The sequence below is a fragment of the Mastomys coucha genome, unplaced genomic scaffold (assembly GCF_008632895.1).
Source record: "Mastomys coucha isolate ucsf_1 unplaced genomic scaffold, UCSF_Mcou_1 pScaffold12, whole genome shotgun sequence".
In the NCBI taxonomy this organism is placed as follows: Eukaryota; Metazoa; Chordata; class Mammalia; order Rodentia; family Muridae; genus Mastomys; species Mastomys coucha.
In genome coordinates this window covers 91,996,381-92,007,878 of record NW_022196894.1, presented here as the reverse complement: position 1 = coordinate 92,007,878, position 11,498 = coordinate 91,996,381, and the positions used below count along the sequence as shown (strand labels likewise).

At 46.9% G+C, this 11,498-nt stretch overlaps 1 protein-coding gene across 1 annotated transcript in view; it reads left to right on the top strand.

The window, feature by feature from the left end:
* The first annotated feature begins 923 nt into the window (after positions 1-923).
* Cldn14 (claudin 14) overlaps positions 924-11,498 on the top strand; it is a 90,536-nt gene continuing 79,961 nt past the window's right edge. Inside the window, exon 1 of the mRNA XM_031364817.1 lies at positions 924-1,230. The gene's annotated coding sequence lies outside the window, so the exon portion shown is untranslated. The remainder of the gene's footprint in view (positions 1,231-11,498) is intronic.

The window sequence follows — 11,498 nt, the reverse complement described above, 5'->3', positions numbered from 1 at the left end:
CTCCAGCTCCTCATCTGTCAGTATTTCTAAACTCATTTTAAAGATCAAAATAGACGCAAGGCACATATGCAAGGCCACTCACGTACCGGGGAGCAGAGCTGGAACCCAGTTGGCCTGTGTGGCTGCAGACTGTTCAGCTTCCCAGGCTGCCTTGCGTTTCCTGGTGCCAGGGCAGAGTCTCTTATACCAAAGTGCCTTGTGCACATGGTATTGATAAGCTTGGGTAGTGGGTAGACTACTGAAGTAATAAGATGTAACAAAGTAACTGAAGTAAGGAGAAGCAGGATGCATGCCCAGCCTTAAGCCAAGTGTGGACTAAGGTGAGCCTTGTCTTCGCTGGACAAGACTTTTCTAGACCTAGGCTTCAGCAGAGGTGAGCACACTATGGAGGTGACCCGGGCAGTGAGCAGGTGAGAGGACACAGTTCCCGTCACAGTCCCTTGGTAATAAAATTATTTACAAGTTAATCTCTACTTTCCAATCTCTCTGTCTTTTCCTCACGGCCTTGCTGTGTCCTCCCTCCCCCTTCACCTAAGCAGACACTTCTTGTGTGTGTTTCTTCTTGCCACCGGAGTGACTCTCTGGCCACTTCTGATCTCATCTTTCTCCAACACAATCATTGACCAACTGACCGATGCCAGCTCTTCCCAAATGTATTTCTTCCCAGAGCCTCCTCGCCTCCTTGACTCCCCTCTGGCTATTTTCCCCTTTCTTAGTACTGCTTTCAATCTGAGCTTTCTTCTGAATTTGGACATCGTGTCACCAGTGGTGACCGGCAACAATGAGGCCTAAGAGAACAGGTCATTTGAGCTGCAGAGACGTCAGGGGAAGACTTGCAGAATTTGCTTGGCCTTTTGTTAAGAGAATAGAAACTCTGTAAGCAGGCCTGAGTGAGAAACTGGCCCCTTTTTAAAGAGGACAGAGTCAGAATGGCATGTTCTGAAAGGGCAGCGTTGATAACTGAAACTAGGTGTGCCTAGGGCGGGGACTGTGGAAAGCCCGAGCATCGCGGGCACCGGCAGAGTATCTAGCAGCCTTGGGAAGGAGAGTGCCCAGCGGAAAGCCAGGTGGATCCGATTGGTGAGGAAGTTGCCCAGTGGTGCACACAACCTGCCAGGCAGAAGCAGGAGCCAGGGGCACCTGAGCCAGAAGCCCCGTAAGATGTTCAAGAGGAACTCCAGACAGGCACCTGGATGTAGTTCTGGACCTGGAGGGGGCCGCGTCAACACTGTGAGTGCCATCTCTGATGCTCTTTGGATGTTTGAGTCTCTTTCCATCATGGACAGTCCAAACTGTAAGTGAGGTAGTGGGATGGATAAAGAGGTAAGAAAGGAAAGACACCGAAGGAGGAAAGGAGGAGAAACCCAGGTCTCGGTGAAGCAGCTGAGCTGACGATTAATTCTCTGGCTTGCTTTAGTAAGTGGTTGTGGGTACCTAGGACCTACAGCAATTAGTGTATCCATCCGAGCTCAAGGGAACGCCAGAAAAAAAGACTTTCCTCATCAAGTTGGTGACAAGGGCTGGCATAGCTTTGGTCATTGAAGACCATAGAAGGATTACTTGGGGCTATATGGGTTTTGCTTTCATGGGGGTTGCTGGCCAGATTGGGTCCCAAGGGAAGTAGAAAACCTGATGTGACTCGGAGTCATATGGTGTCCACTGAGAAGTTGCACAGAGACTTATCCTGAGGGTCATCTCACTGGAAAGGGGGTGGTGAACTTGTTTGTAACCCAGCAGGGAGGCAGATTCTCTCTCCAGGTAGGAATTAAAGCCAGGTTTAAACCCAGGGGCTATCAATGGCTAATGGTGTGATAAATTCGACCCATAAGCCAATGTGACTTTCGTTTGAGAACATCTATGCGGATGAGTGTTGCTTAGGTCACCTGTGAGCATGGCCTTCAGTCCCAGGGCTGCCTCCATTAACACATATGACCCCTCCAGCAGCCAGATGCTGACTGGCTGGTTCTCTTCTGCTGAAAGTGCCCTGAAATTGTATATGGCCACGACCAAAGATAAGGGTTCTAGAGGCTGAGCCATCTAGATTCTCCTAGTGCCAAGTTCTTTAACCGCCGTTGCCTCCATTCCCTCACCTGTACAACGGAGACAAGTTAGTTCTCACCTCACAGAGCCGATACAGAGATGAAGTTAGATGGTACAGGCAGGCTACATGAGGCAGTAGCTGGCATTCAGCAACGGACACATTCATGGTCTCTGTATGACTAAAAGATCATCACAGCTAAGCATAGGGTAGATTAGAGCTGAGAGAAACAAACATAGGGTAGGTTAGAGCTGAGAGAAACAAAAGAGCAGGCCGGGGTCCTGCAGCCACCACGCACGCTCGCGCATGAGCAGACGCTGCAACCGTGCTAGCAGACTGCAGCCTGAAACATCACCAGTAGTCCCTGGAGTCATTGCAGAAGTAGAAATACAGTTCCCCAGGGATAAAATTCCTTAAGAAGATAAGCCAGAGATGTGGCCCTATTTTCTCCTTGTTTTGCTCTAAGTCTGACTTTCTTTAAGCTACCAGAAACTACGGGCCATGGAGGAAGGGTGCAAAAGAGAGAAGTGGGACCTTGGGAACTGGGTCACGATTTTAAAGGATTTCACTGCCTGTTCTTAGGAGATTTATGGGAATGAAAAAAAAAAAAGATTTAGTCGAAGCTTAGTCAGTCGCTCAGTCAGGTAGAGAAGATGGTTTCTTTGCACGGAGAACCTGCTCCACCACAGACAGCATAAAGCGTCCTGTTGTGCTTTTGTTAGTGAAAAACAATTTCTCAAGAACAGAATTCTAAGAATCTCAGGGAGGGCTACAATCCAAGAAGCCGTTCAGTAGTTCACACCATCACTCACCTGAACTCAGATTGCAAAAACTGGGGTAACCTGGGGTCAAACATTTCTTAGAGGAAGCCCTGGGTCAGTGACGTCCTGAAGAATGTGTGTTGTCGGTATGGGCCAAGTCAAGGACCCCAGAACCAGACTACAGAGGAATGGCTCCGCCTTCTCCCCAGGGGGCAAGGTTCACACAGAAAAGGCCTTCTAGTGTGTGGATATTGATAGTGGTGCAAAGCATTTCTCCTATAGCTTCCCCTTCTCTGGATGTTTATGGCCTGAAGGATGCCCTAATAAAGAGGATGTCTCTACCAAGATTAGCTCAGCCTTTCTCCCTGACACCCTGCCTCCTTGTTTATCTGTATGTAACAACCCCGCCTTTCTGGCCAACCCTGTATAGACAGTCTGAACTTCTAGAAGGCTAAAGTGCCCCATCTCAGAGCCCAGTTCATCCAACCCAGCTCTGTTTCTATCTGCCTGCCCGTTCTTACGCTCACCCGCCCGTCTGTCTGTCTGTCTGTGTCTGCTTTTTCTTTATTTCCTCACCACCCCAAGTCGGGAGTAAGTCCATAGAAGCTGTGTGTGGACATAGAAAGTGGTGTCTTGACTGAGGACAAGAGTGTAGACATTGGCTTCAGGAAAGTCTCACTGGTTTTATGAGGAACGCCCCAGGGATAGCATACTTATACAGATGAAAGGAGAAAATGGAGAGGAATACAGAGAAAGGAAGAAACAGATGTGAAGAAAGAGAGAAGGACAGAAGAGGCACACTTTTAAGTCGTTGGCTGTGGAACTCCATTCTCCAGCTGAGGTCCCCATCCTCCAACCTCGGCTTTCTGATCCCTATCCCCCAACCTCGGCTTTCTGATCCCTATCCCCCAACCTCGGCTTTCTGATCCCTATCCCCCAACCTCGGCTTTCTGATCCCTATCTTCCCAACCTCGGCTTTCTGAGTCTGCAGTCTTTGTCTTTTGCTTCATTCCTTCCCTGCCCCAGTCGTCTGTCCCTGGGAACCATGAAATGATGTACTCATTTCTTTCCTTAATAGTTTTCATTTCCTAATAAGGTTTTTGTCTGGATGTAATTATTGTAAATGAGGTGCACAGTTGATAGGCATACCATGCAGCTCAGAGTTACATACACTTTGGTAGCCATCGCTCAGAGCAAAGTACAGATCTACTGCGCCCTCAAACCCTCCAGCCGACTACTGCCTCTTTCCTCAGCCCTTTTTGGTTTCTGTGTTTCCTTTGTCTTTGTTTATTGTTCCTGTAATGGGAGGAACTACCTGCAATGCTTTGGGGTTTGTGTTCTGTTGCTTGATGCATTGAACTCGAGGTTTGCCTGCTCTGTCAGACGTTCCCAAGTCCCTTTCTCTTTTGTACCTACAATGATGGCATTTCCAGTTTTAGCAACACATGTGACAAAGACTCCCACTTCACCATGAATGACTTGGATACTTTTGTAAAAAATCCAGCTGGCACTGTGTACTGGTCTACAGTCAAGCTTTGTTGAATCCGGTTGATATTGACTATTGACTGTTAGGTTGTGAGCTATATAAATTCTCTGAGGTCATGTTTGCTTTTCGAAATTGTTTTGGATATTTGTAATGGTTTGAATGAGAAGTCCTGGAGATATATTCAGGTATCTGAGTACTTGATTCCCAGGTGGTAGAGCCATCTGGGGAGGAAATGGGTCACAAAAGGTGGCTTTGAGAGTTTAAATCAGTGGTTCTCAACCTAACTAACGCTGCGACCCTTTAATACAGTTCCATATGCTGTGGTGACCCTCAACCATAAAATTATTTCATTACTGCTTTACAACTGTAATTTTGCTACTGTTATGAAGTGTAGTGAAAATATCTGGTATGCAGGATCTCTGATATGTAACCACTGTGCGAGTGTCACTGAACCCCTGAAGGGCCACACCCCTAGGCTGAGAACCACTAGCTCAAATCCTTCAGCTGCTTCCAGGTTGCTCTCTCTGCTTAGCTTTATAATTGAGAGTGTAAGCTCTCAGTCCCAGCTCCGCCTGCCATCCTTGATTCTTTTGAGACAGGGTTTCTCTGTGTAGCTCTGGTTATCCTGGAACTCACTCTGTAGACCAGGCTGGCCTCAAACTTAGAAATCCACCTGCCTCTGCCTCCCAAGTGCTGGGATTAAAGGCATGGACCACCACCTCCCGGCCATCCTTGATTCTTGCTGTCAGGCCTATAAAGCCAAGATGGACTCTTATCTCTCAGGAATAAGCCAAAATAAATTCTCCCATAAGTTGCTTTTTCTCATGACCTTTAACCATAACAGAATCGTGACTATTGCAATATTTTAAATCCTTCGTGTTTCTATGATAGGTTTGGATCAGCTTATTAATTTCTCTTAAAGACATCTGCTGGGATTTTTACACACTTTCTATAGAACATATATTTATACAATATAACTGATTTAAAACATTGCTTCTGGACAATGAGCATATTATATCCCTCCATTTCCATATGCCTCTTTAATTTTTCTCAGATACAGAGATTTTTTCTAATGTCCTTTCTATTGCTGTGATAAAACATACCACTGAAAAGCACCTCATGGAGAAAAGGATATCTTTGTCCGTCGCTAAGGGAAGTCAGGGCAGGAACCTGGAGCAGAAACCGTGGATGCCTGCTCTCTGCCTTGCTTTCTCACAGACTTCTGCTCAGCTGGCTGTGTTATACAACCCAGGACCATCTGCCTAGGGCTAGTGCTACCTACAGTGGGCTGGGCCCTCCTCAATCAATCGAGAATCAAGACACTTTCCCACAGCTATGCCCACAGGCCAATCTGATGTGGGCAGCTCCTCAATCAAGGTTTTTGTCTCAGATGACTCTGGGCTGTGTCAGGTTGACAAAAAAAGCTACTGAGACAATGTATCTTATACATATTTAATTACATTTATTCCGAGTTGTTTGAAGTTTTGTAATGTTATTGTAAAATAGTATTGATTTTTTAACTGGGTGTGGCAGCACTCGGGAAGCAGAGGCAGATGAATCTCTGAGCTCAAGGCCAGCTTGGGCTGCAGAGAATGTTCCAGGACAGCCAGGGCTACAGAGAGAAACTTTGTCTCAAAAAAAAAAAAAAAAAAAAGATAAAAGAAAAAAATTTTAAACTGTAGGTAGTGTGGGCACAAGCCTTTAACCCCAGCAAAGAGGTGGAGGCAGGCAGATCTCTGTGAGTTCCAGGCCAGCTTGGTCTGCAGAACGAGCTCCAGGAAAGCCAGGGCTACACAAAGAGAAACCGTCTAGAAAAAAAAGACAAAAATTAATTAATTAAAACCTTTTAAATATTTGTTATAGGCACATTAAATATAATTTGTGGTAGTTTGAATGAGAACTGTCCTCCACAGACATGGGTATTTGAACACATGATCCCTGGTTGATAGGGTTGAGGGGGGTTGTTGGAAGGTAGAGCCTTGCTGGAGGAAGGAGTTCCTGAGGGGTCTTGAGTGTTTCTAGTCCCATTCCTGTTCACCCTGCTTCATAAATGCTCAGCTTCCTGCTGTCCTGCCTGTCTCTTTCCACCATGACAGACGCTTACACCTCTAGCCAGGAGCCCAAACAGATTTTCCCTTCTGTAAATCAGTTGCCTTTGTTCGTGGTGTTTTATAACAGCAGCAGAAAAGCAACTAATCTTGGCTTTCTGTAGTTATGACCTTGTTAAGTTTATATAATTCTAGCAATATAGTCTTACATGTATAGGGTTTTCCTTGAAGAAATGAAAAATTTAAGATAAATTAACAAACAAAACAAGAGTTCTAGTTTTGACAGTACCAGCATATCTTTTCTTCTAGAGGTTTAATTTGGTGATGGCTTCAATGGAGAAAATTATAGAGAAGAAAAAGCTCATAAAACAAACCGTTCATCTCAATTGCAAGTTCAAAAAATGTAGACTTAGGCATTGGCACGGTCCATGTAGATGCTACGTAGATGTCCTTGGGGCCAGACTTGCATGATCCACCAAGCTTTCTGTTTATAATGCCTATCGCTCTGTGTGTACACCTCCCAAACTGTGCGCCTGGGTCTTTCACAGCATGACTCCACACAGATGTAGCAGATGCCTGTCTTCATAGCCTCTAACTGTCATTTGGCATGCGCCATCCTCCTTTAGGCATGGAACAAGGAGGGGACAAGGTTAGACACATGATCTACTTGGGGGCCACCTGCTGTCCAGCAGAAACGAGTCTGGCAATGTTCATGTATCAGTTTCTCATCTCATCCAAGGATTGAATTGTGTAGTTAGGGTCCACCTTAGACCTGTTTTACAGCAATGAAATTAATAATTTGCCAGGGCACCTTTACTTAGTAGTAAAGTCAGGATTTAAGTCAGAATTACAGATACCAGAGTCCTTAGTTTTTATCAGTTTTTTTAAAACATTTGTTTTTTTTAAAAAAAAAAAAAGAAAGAGAGAGAGAGAAAGAGAGAGAGAGAGAAAGAGAGAGAGAGAGGGAGAATCTAGAGCTGGAGAGATGGCTCAATGGTTAAGAGCACTGACTGCTCTTCCAGAGGACCTGGGTTCAATTCCCAGAATCCACATTGTGGTTCACAACCATAAATAACTCCAATTCCAGGAGATCTATGGGATCCAATGCCCTCTTCTGGCCTTCATGGGCAATAGGCACACAAGTGGTACATATATTCAGGCAAAACACTCATACACGTAAAACAAGATAAACAAACAAACCAAATCTAATTTCCTATACTCTCTGGGAAGAGAGAGAGGAATGCAGCCAGGCTTGAGCATTCTTAGCTAGTAAGCAAGAACACTGGTATCCATTTATTACCATGTAGCAGGCTAACTGTGGTGATGAATCTCTTGGCTTATGTGGCTAAGTATGATTTATGCTAAGAAAATCGAATTCCTGTCTTCAATCTCTGCTTTCCCAAGAGCTCCCAAGGGCTGTGGAGCTTGATAGTTAGAGAAAGAGCATTCTACATGGTGGGTTACCCACAGTGAAATGTGCAGTGGCCACACTACCCTGAGTCACATGGCGGCATTCTGGCACTCAAGAAGTGGAGTTCACAGGCTTAAGGCCAGCCTGAGCTACATAACAAGTTTAAGGACAACCTGGACTACAAAGTGAGACTCTTTCAAAACAAACAAAAGAGAGGGAGGAGAAAGAAGAGAAGAAAGAGGAGACAGAGGGACCTAATACACTCTGAGGTGCTCCCTACTGTTGAAGGAATACATGCAGTTCCCATGGCCCAAACCCAAAGGGCCCCTGCACAGATCCCCACACACCAGGCCTGTGTTTACACAGAGACCCAAACCAAACCAACCAGCTCCAGCAGCAAAGGCTAGAATAACAAGCCCAGACTGCCGAGGGCCGGCCAGTCTGGGCCTCCCTCAACCCGCGGGAGAAACAGGGTCCTAGTCAGGTCGACAAGGCGTAGGCGAAAAAATGATGGCAGAGACGACACATGGAAGTGCAGGATCTGAATGTATTTCTTAAAAAATGGCATCAGACTTTTACAGTCATTACAAAAGAGAAATGAAAAATCTGGCAACTCAGTGGTCAGGGTACCTCTGAGGCCATCTAAAACACACTGGGTCTAGAACAGCAGCCATCTCCTCTGGACTGGTGCATCACCTCCAGGCTCGGGCCCACATGGGCCTGGCTGGAGTCCTGGGGGGCGGGGGGGGGGCGGGGAGGGGGCTGCGAGTGCACCAGCCAGGAGGGCAGAGGCTCAAGTCTCGAATCTCGAATGCTAACTGCTGCACACTGTCTCACACACACACACACACACACACAAACACACGGCTCAAGGTCCCGCCCATCCTTAGTAAAAGGCCCACTATGCTGATCTTCTGGGCTAGTAGAGACATGTCTCTTTCTTGCTAATTCCTAGAGTGGTTCAGCTGCAGTACGTGACTGAGAATGAGGATTCTACTTGACCTTGCCCTGGGATAAGTCTCCCATTCTGTAAGCTTCAATGCCCTACTCACAATGCTGAAGTCTGGATGGGTAACATTCTTTATGAACTTCCAAGCCAGGGTTTGGCTAAGATGTTGGAACATTGGTAAAGGTCAGAGAACAATGTCTAATTTTGTCTAGCTATTAGTAAATCGTATCTTGGTGGGCACCTAGCACGCGAGTTCGCAAGGACATATCTGGGCTACCTCTGAGTTAGGGAATGCCAAGGAGACGATGCAGGAGACTGGCTTCCATGAGGCCTTTACCTCATAAACTGCTGTCACGCAAAGTGTGCGTGGCACCAGACTACATCATAACCAGAATGACAAAGGGCTTCCCTGTCTGCACCAGGTTGAGTCTTAAAGCCTGCCGTGCTTTGGAGGCAACTGAAGCTAGCTGCTCTCATGTTAGGGATAGCATGAACCAGTCTGGGACGCTGCCTCCAGATGTCAGCTTTACCCAGGGAAACCCATTGCTGTGTCTTTTATCATTTCAATTCCCGATGTATTGACCTTTATCCCTCATACCTTGGACGCGTAGGGGTGAGGAATGTTCTTTTAATCCCTGGTGACAGTCCAAGAAAATGTCACTCCCAGTATGCTTGCTCTCCTGGAATCTACAGTCGGAGAACGGAATCTGGCAGGGCCTGTCTCCATCAATCAGGGCACCTGGAGGTAACGATATGTTCTTCAGTTCCAAAGGGCATCGCCTTCCAAGAACCTCTATCTCCTCTGTCTGAAGTTCACTCCCGCACAGATGGCTCCCTCCTCAGCCTCCTGGAAAACTTCCAGCCAGGTCTGATCCTGCATCCTGGGGTGTTACCCTGCGTGAGAGTCAGAAGGAATAAGAGGGGGAGGCTCAGCCTCCATGCCCCATGAACATCTTTGACTGTGTTTTGGGTAAAGAGAACAGTACAGAATCGACCGAAAGGCACCTTGGTGCCATCACACAGGCTCAGTGTGTGACATGCAGGGTGGTGTGTGGGTTGTGTGTCAATACATGTTAATCACAGCACCCTACTTCTAGCCACATGTGACAGCTGCTTCTAGAACACACTACAGGCATAGGTGAGCACCTCATCTATACAGTCCTCTGCCCACTGAATGCCCCTCCTCTATTTGAATCATTTCTTTTTTTTTTCTTTTTTTTTTTTTTGGTTTTTCAAGATAGTCCTGGAATTCACTTTGTAGACCAGGCTGGCCTTGAACTCAGAAATCCGCCTGCCTCTGCCTCCCAAGTGCTGGGATTAAAGGTGTGCACCACTACCTCCTGGCTATTTAAATCATTTCTAAACTGTGCAGGTAATATCACTGCTTAAAAAACCCTTAAAGAATGTGTGGCTTCCACACAGAACATCGGGATACTGGTGTGGAGAGGGGGAGAAAAGGCAGCTGTCTCCGTCAGAAGCTCCTGCCTTGGCTACATAGTTAGCTATTTGCTTCCAGCCTTCCCACTTCATTTTATGTTACAGAAAAGCCTACAGGAAATAATGAGACAAAAACACCCATGCACTGGATGTCCAAATTTAACAACTGTTCATACAGTTGTTTTGTTACTGTAGAGCCTGGAGAAGTGGCTCAGTCCATAAAGTGCTTGCCCTGGAGGTACTAGGGCCTGCATTCACTTTCCCAGTTCCTCTGTGAAACCCAGATCTCAAGGCCCCAGCCTGTAACCCCAGTGAGTCCCTGGGGCTCACTGGTCAGCCAATCTAAGGCAGAGAGACCCCTGTCTTAGTGGGAGACACGATCTCAAAAGCTCAGGTAGGAAATGATGGAGAAGAAGCCTGATGTTCACCTCCGGCTTCCACATGCATGGAACACACACATTTGAACATACAAAGTATTATAGACACACCGTGGTCGCCTGGGGACACCGTCACCACATAGCTCAGGAAGCGTCAAAAAGCTTCCAGAGAGCCTGTTCCTCTCAGACATGCATCACATCTGTGTCTTCTCAAGTGATCACTGTCCGGTCTCTTCCTGTTCAGGGCAGATTGGGTCTCCTCTTTGGCTCTTTTATTAACGTACTCTGATTGTTCGGTATAGCTGTTTTTGTGGTGTCATTTTTATGTGTGTGTAATGCCCGACTCGGGCTGCTTGCCACCGGTCCTCTTCCTTTCTCCAGGCATCCATCCCGACAGGTGAATCCTGAGTAGTAATTAAACTCAAGCTAAGTGTTCTGTTCGGTGCTCACATTCCCAGGAGCTTCAACTTTATTACTGGTCCAATGGCTGCAGGAGATTCCGCCCTTCTGATGAAGTTCACCCATCACAGCCTTGGTTTATGCTCCTGAACCCCAAACCCACCATAAGGTCCACTGGGGTGAATGTGCCACCCAGCCTTGAGAGATGATTGGGAGGGAGACTAGGGCTAGAGTGAACGGGCAACCACACGAAGAAGGTCCAGAGGCTCGGCCGTGCATATGGCCTAGGAAAGGGCTTTGCACGTGGTGACCTGCTGGCGCCAACATCAGGAAGGGATCTAGTTGAGGCCACGTAAATCATTCAGGAAGTATCATAAATCACCAAGGGGAGGGGTTGTTGGAGGAGCAGCAGTAACCAAGCATCCCCAGGGGCCCAACACACACACACACACACACACACACACACACACACACACACACACGAAGTGGCTCATTACAAAAGTCCGATTTCCTGAAAAGACACAGGAAAGTGTCTGTGAAAGCAGGGACAGGGGAAGATGCTTCACTACGCTGGGTGTGCAGGGACGGGGGA